At 39.6% G+C, this 9,998-nt stretch overlaps 1 long non-coding RNA gene across 2 annotated transcripts; it reads left to right on the forward strand.

Annotated features, from left to right (window-relative positions):
- Window positions 1-593: 593 nt before the first annotated feature.
- LOC147755994 (uncharacterized) lies at window positions 594-9,645 on the forward strand. Of its 2 annotated transcripts, XR_015327288.1 has the most exons (4): window positions 594-1,423; window positions 1,725-2,260; window positions 4,697-7,820; window positions 9,008-9,645. It is a non-coding gene; the product is annotated as an uncharacterized LOC147755994 (long non-coding RNA). The 2 variants fall into 2 exon arrangements; XR_015327289.1 differs by lacking the exon at window positions 9,008-9,645 and having other exon boundaries at window positions 1,725-1,937; window positions 4,697-7,786.
- Window positions 9,646-9,998: the final 353 nt, after the last annotated feature.

Genomic DNA, 9,998 nt, shown 5'->3' on the forward strand with positions numbered 1-9,998 from the left:
CAGAATGGTTTGGACTTCCCTATGACGTGAGATGCGCGCTCAGTCTCGTAGCTACGTATATCCGAACTGACATATATAATAATGAGAACAGGCTGTTATCTTAAAATGGAGCCGAATGTTCTAAAATTAGCGGATCCTTACCAATTCAGCACCTGACTCGATTGTGAACATTAAGATACATAGATACGTTTAGGGTCTTTATCTGTATCGTTTGTTTACAAGCTAATGGACGACCTTAATTAAAGGAAGCTCAGCGTGTCTTAGTCTGCCTTGAAGAATACCTTAGTGCCTAATAAATGCATTGGATTACCAAGGGCTCGACAGTGGACGAGTAAATGAAATTAATTTTATGTCAAATATCTTCTCTAGACATATATATTGCTCTTACCTTTTAGAATAGTGCAGTCGCATATCTCATCTCTTACTTCCACTTCTAGAAATATTATCTTGAAAAGGTATACTTTCCACCGATACCCTTCACTATCTTCGTATGAAATCCACCCTTAGAGAAATGGACGATATCTATTAGACAATATGATAGACGACATTCGGGACGCAACGCGTCTCTTAGATCTGATAAGCCTAACCTCTATAAATCCAAATCTTTAATACAGTGGCTAACTACTTGTGATGATTTTTCAATGTAGCACAAGCTATACTAACTGTTTTAGCCTCACGTACGTTGTCTCAAGACGCAGGAAGTTGACAAAGTCAGTCTCATTGAGCAAGTTTTCCATACTTATTACTGATATACATACCTGAACATAGATATACGATTGGGTATTGATAAGACCGAATAGATTGATGCCTCATTAGCGAGGTCCTTATACGTTCGGCTCTAACTAACGATAGAAGCGACATAACTCTGCATCCCTATCATACCATACGTTTTTTTTTTTTTTTATCTTTCTACCGGTATTAAAGCCGTAACACATTATTTCAGATGCTGTACTATACAATGATCTGCTAGTTACTGCAGTAAACTATAGTCGAAGTAGTATCGTGAAACCAAAAAACTCACACCGCCTTTTTGCAGCCTTACTTTCGTATAGTTCAACATAGCTTGCGCAATACCGGAGTTCTAAGGTGCATCCTTCCAAATAAATATGGCTTCACCAAAAACAGAGGTAGGTAAGAGTGCTTGAATTCTATTTTCTGCCCGACGCTTTCGATGAATCACCCTTCCCGTGCGCTCCTTACAGTGTGGAAAGGTTCCATTAGCCCCCACCAAATCCCGGTCGTTCTATTCGTGGGCATCGCTGATCATCAACAGTGCGTAATTATGCTTAAGGCCAACATAGCGTAACGACAATTTTTTTTTCGGTGCTCCAGGACCGTTCTATCAACATAGTCGGCTGCAGTGGTTTTAAATTCTGATCACATTAATCTCCTTTTCAGAAATGCCTGTGCTGTAGATAATCAGGTAAGCATCTAAAAACTGAGAAACATTTTTTACTGTTGAAACTGAGAAATGGTTTTTGGTGCAAGTCAGATACTCTGAATGATGTGGCACTCTGTATTTTTTAGTGAACCACAACGCTGTACAGTGGTGTTTACGACAGTAAGCAAAATAAGCCTTTTTTTTCTAGGCTTCCTACATGAAGTCCTTAATGTGCCGTATTTTTTGGGCAGCGAAGCCCAGCTCTATTAGCATGATTGAGGCTAACAGAAAAAAAAAAAAAGAAGAAAGAAAGACAAACTAATATCCGCTTGTACGTAATTAGCTATATCACAGTAAGCGCGGCGTGAGGCCATCTGGTCAGCTGAAATTCCGCGGAGACTTTTTTTCGGCTCGGGCTCTATCCAGGTGGGTCGAAAGGTGCCTATGTACACGTCGAAGGCAGGAATCATATCGCCATTCCTGTCGTTGCAATGAACCTGAACGATAAAAACTCCACCACAAATCATACCTTCCGGGAATGGACAAGGAGCAACAGGTGGGCAATTGTTTGGTAAACAGTAATTCTGTATTTTTCTTCTATCAGCGATATTCCTATAAGCTAATACGAACACTAAACGCCAGCGGGCGCTGGTAACGGCCAGTTTAACTGCAGTACGCGAGTGCGAATCATACTGATGAGACGGTCACTGCTGAAAGCCAGAAAATGTTGGAAGATACAGATTGCTTTACTGTATAATGACCTGGACAAAAAATAACTAAGAGGTAACGGAAGAGTGTTGGCAGAACGTTGTCCAATGTAAAGCGTACTCTTGAGATATGTCCGTGATCTGGTTCATTCAATGATGGTGAGCTCGCATGGTAAGTGCTAAATAGATTAATACGGGATAGATAAGATATTGTAGTTTGGCGGGCGTTGGATCATTTCGTTATCAATCAGCAAAACATTAATTCATGGAGAGATCGTGTTAATAACGTACGTTAAATAACAAAATAAATATATAACTAGCCGAGAGGCCTCTCAGGGGTGTTTGTACGAATATAAATAGCAGCTTGTTTGATTTTATAGACGTCGACAATACGCTATATATGGCCAGCATGGAGCAGAAGTTACGTTGCTAGGGGCTCAGCTATGATCACTGCGGCTATTCAGTGTTCTTGTCCTAGCCTATCTTCGATCGCGGTGCTTTTTCATTTTCAAAGACTTGCCGTTGAAAATTGCCACTAAAGCCACCATCTAAATCCGACTAATGGAAGGTACTGCACAGACGGATTTTCAAATAATTCCCCTCCAGTTAAAGTGCCGCGCACGTCTACGTGATCGCCCTCTTTTCGTACAAATTTACTCTGTTCCAGAAACTTAAAGAAAAAGGCATCCTTGAAATTTTAGGAATATCGAAATAAACTAATGCATGAGTTTTATTTGCAAAGGAACTCATGTCATTGTGACAGCCAGGCATGGTGACGATGATTTGCAATATAAAGGAAGTACAAGTTCTTGTGGTCAGCACTTCTGCAAAAATATTTACAGAATTTGTAGATTGAGCCAATGGACAATAGAATCATACGATTGGGCGGAACGTGATGGATTCACTCATCGAAGTCGGTATCCAGATAAGTTCAAATCGTTCCGTATAAGAGCAAGTTAAGTTTCTAAAATAAACTAACGATTTATGTTTCATCGGAAAAGCACGAACACCGTTTAGGCACAAAAGCACATCCAAGTCCATATAGAATCTCATGTGAAGGAAAAATATATAGCAAAAATTTGTTGTATAGAGAAGCAGTACAATTGCTGATCTGATAAGGTACAGGATACGGTACCTGACATACGACTTCTTTTACGCTTCGAAAAAACTAAATAAGGACAGATATTTCAACAAGATTTTTTTTACATTATAAATGTTATCCTTCCTGTCGATTATATTTATTCGACATAACCACTATTCACTACGGTTACAGCTTCAATTCGGAGTTTAAAGCACTAAATAATCATGTTGAATGTATTGCTTCCTTAATTCGAAAATAGCTTTTAGCGTTTATCGCGTATCGAATAATTATGGTTAATGGAAACTCGTTAAGCTGGCGCCCTAAACGCAAAAATTGGAAATTTTCGAAGTTATAACAGGCCAAGAGGGCCAAAAATGCAGAATCGAGCAAAAAGTTTTCAAAGGGTTAATCGGAGATTCAAAAGGTTAAAGAGGTTCAACAGGAACTCATCTGGACGACCCAATTGGTAACAGGTGCGTTCGGCTGCTAGACGGCCGTTAATCTCTGTATAACAAATCAAAATATAAAAAACAACTTTTTGAGCCATGTTTTACTATATTACGTCCCTTTAAATTCAAACTTTGCTGAGGATATTTTGGTTTTATTTATGGAAATCTTCCGCGAGTTTTTCAAAAGCCGCCAGAAAACTACCAAAGACGCAGGTTGATAAATTGGTGATTATAATTCGGTGAAGGCTTTTCACCGTGTAGAGGTTGTTTATTGGCTGATCTTTTTCCCAATTTCGAAAATGTTCGCCGCGATATCAGATTCGTTTTGTTGGATGCCAAAATTGGCTTTCATTTGCTATTCGGAATACAACAAACAGCCTGCCGGAGTTCGTCCCAATTTAAGCACCGTACCCTTCGTATGCTACAGCCTTGGTTAATGCCTATATTAGGCAGTAGATACAGTGTGGCATTGATGTATATAGCAACGAAAATTATAATAAAAGTTTTGAATTTATTAGTTACCTATAGCCAACAGGGAAAAATGTACTCTTATACGCCAATGCTAAGCACTTGGTTACCGAGTTCGTCATTTTTCCATCCAACGAACGACTCCAAACTTACTATTAACCTTTGCACCCTTCATTTCGTCTTTGAGGAGTTCGAGCCTTTTCCATGACCCCAACACATGCAAAATGGCATCATATGCTCGTTACAGATTTCAAACTGTTCCTGTTGATCTGTCGACGGTTATATGGTGACACTTGAAACGCGTTGAAATACTCGCTATAAGAAATACGTTTTACGTGTTACGGTAACAACCAGATTGATAGCGGATATCTTCTTTCTTGTTCCACTTACTTAGCCACCCGTTATAACGTTGTTCTTTGGACAGCTGCCGAAAGCTGGAATTGCAATAGAGGAAAACACCATCTAAAACGGTAAACTAGCCAAGCGAGGTACTGCCCGCCAGATAGGAGAACCTGTCGCCGCCTGCCGTTACCCTGTCTACGTCAGCGTTTTAATGAATCATTTGATTGTATCGGTAATCTGCTCTCCATCTATCCATTTTTTTTTTTAGGACTGAGCGTTGCCAACTTGGCTCATTCATCCACACGACGGTCCCTCGACGTATAGGTAAATGGCTATTGCCCCTCCTTCATAGAAGACGGGGCGCTCGATCGGAGTTAGCCTTCACCACGCAGCCGTTACTGCCTGTTATAGCATGGCCATCCCTGTTTCAACTTCTACGTCCTCCGCAACCATCGACCTCCCGGATCTGACCGCAGCCATACCCACAGTTGACGTCGGAGAGACTACCTGACAGGCTACTCGACAGACATCTGGGATTGCTATGACTGTAGAGACCGCTATCGAAGGCGTCACGCGTAGAAAATCTCAGCAGGTAGAACAAAGGATGGAAAAATTTCATGATAGTGCAGTTCAAGGGAGTACACTGGGTGGCTGTCCACACCGTCAGCCAGCCAGACGGGCGGGCGTCAACAATCCACTAGCGTCTGAACAGATGTAGATACTTTCACATATCAGCTGCAGTGGCGAACAAGTCAAGCGAAACACTTTCCCGTTAGTGCGTGAGATACTATATACATAACACAATGTAAACATGTAGTAGCAGTACTTGGCCTAACAGTACTGAGAACAGGACTGGAACCAAGCAGGCGGCAACTTCTGTGTCCGTACCTTTGTTGTCGCTGAAATAAGTTAGAGATGCAGTAACTTCGCATAGAAACCACTGGGTGGCAAAAGATGGCGCGGTAGCCAAGTTCATTCGTTGGCTGAATGACCAGCTCGGTCTGTTGCGTTCGATACAACCGATAGAACAATAAAGTACATCCAGACGTTGTAACTTCCACTAACTGATGTTGCGCGTCCTGTCACCGTTGCTACGGGTGGTAATGGGATAACTATGTCAGGTTTAGAAGGAAAGGAAAAACGACATGAGCTCTAAGGTTAGCTTGCTAATAATTAGATACATGCTTATTATCCAGCGAGTAATGGAAACGGCGACAAAACAAAGGGCAACAAAACGTGTGAAAAATAGACGAAATATTTATGTTTATACATATATACGCGCGGGGTGAGCGAAGGTCCTCGGATAACCCAGGACTCAAAACCGCATAGTTAGATAGAAATCTATACGAGTAAGAGAATTGATCGAAAAGCAAAAAACAAATGACATACTGCAATTGTGTATGAAACAATTTGAAAATTACTAAAGGTGAAAACGGGTTAGATCGATCTGTGTGAGTTATGTCACTGGCTTATAAAATCATCGATGAAGTTAATTGAATCGAGATGGGTTTGAATATAGTATATATTACTAGGATTTGTAACTATTTCGCTAACCTGACTGTGGCAACGGTTCTTCGTATAGAGATGAACTAAGTAACTATCGGGAAAAAAAAAACGTTTGCTGCAAAAAAAAGTTAGCTGAAAAAAGGCATCGGCGCTTGATTAAGAACGTTCGACTGACTTTTTTTTTTTTAGTTAGGTACACAGTACCTAAATGTAGTATGACTTCAAAATGTGGATCCAAAGAAATTGTTATATTTCTTAGAGCTTGTTATGGTTGACAAAGAAAACAACGTTCCCTGCAAGAAAACTTTCGTAATGGGCAAGTTTGCGCCATTATTTAAAAAATATATATAGTGTTTATGCTAATGCTAGCTTTGCCGTTTCCCAGATGTTAACTTCTCTAAATTAGAGGCAGTATCACCTATCATAATATACCTACCTTCCAATATATATATATATATATATATATAATATAATTTAAAATCAGTGTACCTAACTAAAAAAAAAGTCAGTCGAAAATCCTTAATCAACTTTTTTCGGGAAACTTTTTTTGCAGCAAACGTTTTTTTCCCCACAGTTGCTTAGTTCATGTCTATACGAAAAACCGTTGCCACAATCAGCTTAGCGAAATAGTTACAAATCCTAGTAATATATAAAAAAAATAATTAATCTTGTGCCGTTGCGTCCTATCCATTACGACACAGGAATATTCAAGTTGAACAATTTTTTTAGTTATTAATATAGTAACCAAAGTTGTGTTTTCGAGACGATCACAGTCTACGCAGAACGTTTCATTACGTTTCCAACCAATGAATTAAATAATGTTCCTTCATTTTTCATCTTTTTTTATGTACTTGTGAAACATCACCAGGAGATTTTATCTACCTCTTTTGATAACCGTATTAAATCTTAATAGCGTAACGATTTCTGATGACTGATTACCAGAGAAGTTACCAGGATAATAAATTTGCTCCGACGATGCAAACATGGGTGCGTTGATGATATAGTGAACAATGATCGACATTTTTACACATTGAAAGAGGTAAGCTGGCTAAAATCTCACTGCGTTGGCTAAAGAGTATCAACTTTTTTTTGATATATATATATATATATATATATATATATATATATATATATGTGATGGTCAAGTCCGATCGCTTACCAATCAATAGCTTGCATACTCTTATGAGTTTATAGACATTTATATCTAGCCCTATCTTTTAGTCGTAACTGAAACGTTTATTTGTTATACAAGAACACTATATATACATACGCACGCGACGGTCTGTCGGTCGTAACACGCTATCGGTCATATCAAGATTATCTACTGTTGCCAGATGGTAATACTCTCGAAGGCTGGAATACATTACTGAAAATATCATAGTTTTACTCACCCCTCACGTAATTCCAGATCCATTGTCAGGTGCTCCACGATTTCCGATAGCGTCACGAGTGTAAACAGTGAAGAAACGTTTTAGTACGTAGGTGACTTCATGATCCGGTACTTCGTCGCTGGTTGCGTTTCTTCCTAATAGTTGTAATGCTAATGATCTGCAACACTAAATGGAATGCCTGTGGTAACGTTATCATCGGCCGTGTGTAACAAGTGTTCAAAAGTAAAATCTGGACTGCGCGATCTTGATTTTAGCAATGCGCTTCAACGGGTTACGCCATCTATTTAATACTACCTAATGTATATATACTTCATATACGTAGTCAGAATTTTTTCGAAATTGTTCCCACACCATCATCAGCCACGAACCATTCCGGGCGAGGAAAGCGTTCGGTCAAGACGGAATACCTTATAGTTTAGTTTGTTTGTTATCGAATAAATTCGTTCGTAAACAATTGCCTAGTAGAATGTCTATTCATGGCAAAGGGAATAAATGGTGAGTGTTGACATATCCTGTGGCTCAAAGCAGCCGAAAGCGACTCAGTAGTAATGATGATTCGGACACTGATAAAGCTGACAACGATGAAGCTGACAATTTCATAAATGTTAAAAGTTTTATCGGCGACGCTATTGCCGATCGAGATCATTTCGTATCCATCGTACTGAAAAAAAATGCAGGTCTGCTAGATATCGTGGATTAAATTCGATATTTTTAGTTTAATTTTGATTTTTCTCTATTTGGAGTAAGCGCAGTAACGCCATCCATAATAAGCTATGGTACTTCAGTTTTAATGTAAGGTTACCTGGTTAGGGTACTGAGCGTATTCAGTAAATATTAACATGCTATTGATTATTTTCATTACTTCGGTTCGCTCGGAAGGTTTGTTAAGGTAACTAGAAGGAGTTATAATCGTTTTAGCTGCCCTGATAAACTGCACGATTTGTGTCGATATAAAGTTACGAAAGTTGCTGCAAATGGGTTTTTTCAAAATTTTCATAAATAGATTTTATTTCGTGCCAGACATGTCATGCCATCGACGATTTTCCGAGTGCTTGCTGTATGAGCTTCATATATAAGGCTATGATAAATAGATATCATTTTTATGTTAGTTGGGTTCTTAAGTTAACGTGGCCAAGGAGGCTGTCTCGACTGCCTGGGTCGCAAAGCGTTGTTGATCTAGATTGAACGCCTTTTAGCAAAATTAGCCATCTGTGTTGTTGTGATATTTTGAGCAAATTATTTACTTCGACTAGATATGTACAGGGAGAGGGAGAGAGGTAAAGAAATAGAGGGGGAAAGAGGGGATATATATCTGTTCTTCAAGCACTACAGTCTAAGTATGGTGAAAACGTATGACAGAATTTTTCTCCTAAAAACGGCACTGTTACGCAGAAGACACAAGTCACGCAGTCGAGTATATTTAATCACGTCTTTCTTTGTCTTAGCTTCTTGCCCTAACCCATTGCACGCTATTTAACCCTTTGACGAATCCCCCTCATAGCTCACTGGAGCGGACCGCATAAGCTTTCGAGACGTCCCGGGTCAAGGGGCAACCGCGTCTCGACGCTGTCCCAACAGTTGTAATTTTAACGAACACCCCATTCATAGTTGTGTGGGGTGACAACCTTCTCTCCCTCTCTCTCTCTCTTACCCCCCCCCCCCCCCTTACTCTGCTCACCTAGGCGACACAGTGAGGGCCCTGAGGCTCGATAGACCACCCGTAAAAGAGACGCAAGCTCGGGGATAAACGTAAAAAGTGAGAGTATTTACGGAACACGGAGTTGGATGATATTCTCTAATGGAATACAGCTACATGAAGATAGAAGATCCTATTCATTCCGCGAATGCAAATTGTTAAGAAGTTAGCTGATTGATCGAAAAAACTGGTGACAATTGTACCAGAAAACTAAACAGTATACAGATGTTATTTTATGGTGAACTGCGGTTCAAAGGATGCCCACTTGAGGTTGAATTGCAGACGTGTTACTGCCGATGAATAACCTTCTTTGTACGTCCAAGTTAGAAGCAACAACAGTCGACTGAGAGTATATATATTTGATATAACTTATAAATCAGGCCCAAGAAGCTTGCATCGAGCTTGAAGCCGCATTCGAATGGGCGCCCTTCGCTAATCCAGGTTGTTGAATGAGGATTGCTGCAAATATTCAAAAAGGTAAGATAATTCTCTAAAATTAGACATTATTATATCTAAGTATATTATTGATATCATGTAATTAAACATTTTTTGAGTAAACAATTAGCTCTAATCGATGTGTACTCCCGTGTTAGGATTTGTCATGCGAACACACATTGCATGGCCCTAGCGATCATCTTGACACGCACCCCATCATCAAGATCCTCGATCAAGCACTAGGTATTCCCGTACAGGGTACAAAATGGTCATTTTTGAATCTTTATCATATACGATCTTTTTCGGAAGCTTCCCCAGAAACGCGTTAATGATTTCTGACGAAACTGTCATTTTAGCTGGAATAATAATGGAATAAAGATATATATGCGTTTTTTTGAAATTTTATGTCAACGTTCTGCTGTATTATCAGCAAAACATCACCAGTAGCTAGTACGTGCGGTAAGACTCTTTGAGAAATATGGCCGCGCTTCACGATTGGTAATCTAGCTAGATATGTAAGCTTATCTAACACCTTAACCGAG

This window comes from Varroa destructor, unplaced genomic scaffold, assembly GCF_002443255.2.
Source record: "Varroa destructor unplaced genomic scaffold, Vdes_3.0 BEIS01000004.1, whole genome shotgun sequence".
NCBI lineage: Eukaryota > Metazoa > Arthropoda > Arachnida > Mesostigmata > Varroidae > Varroa > Varroa destructor.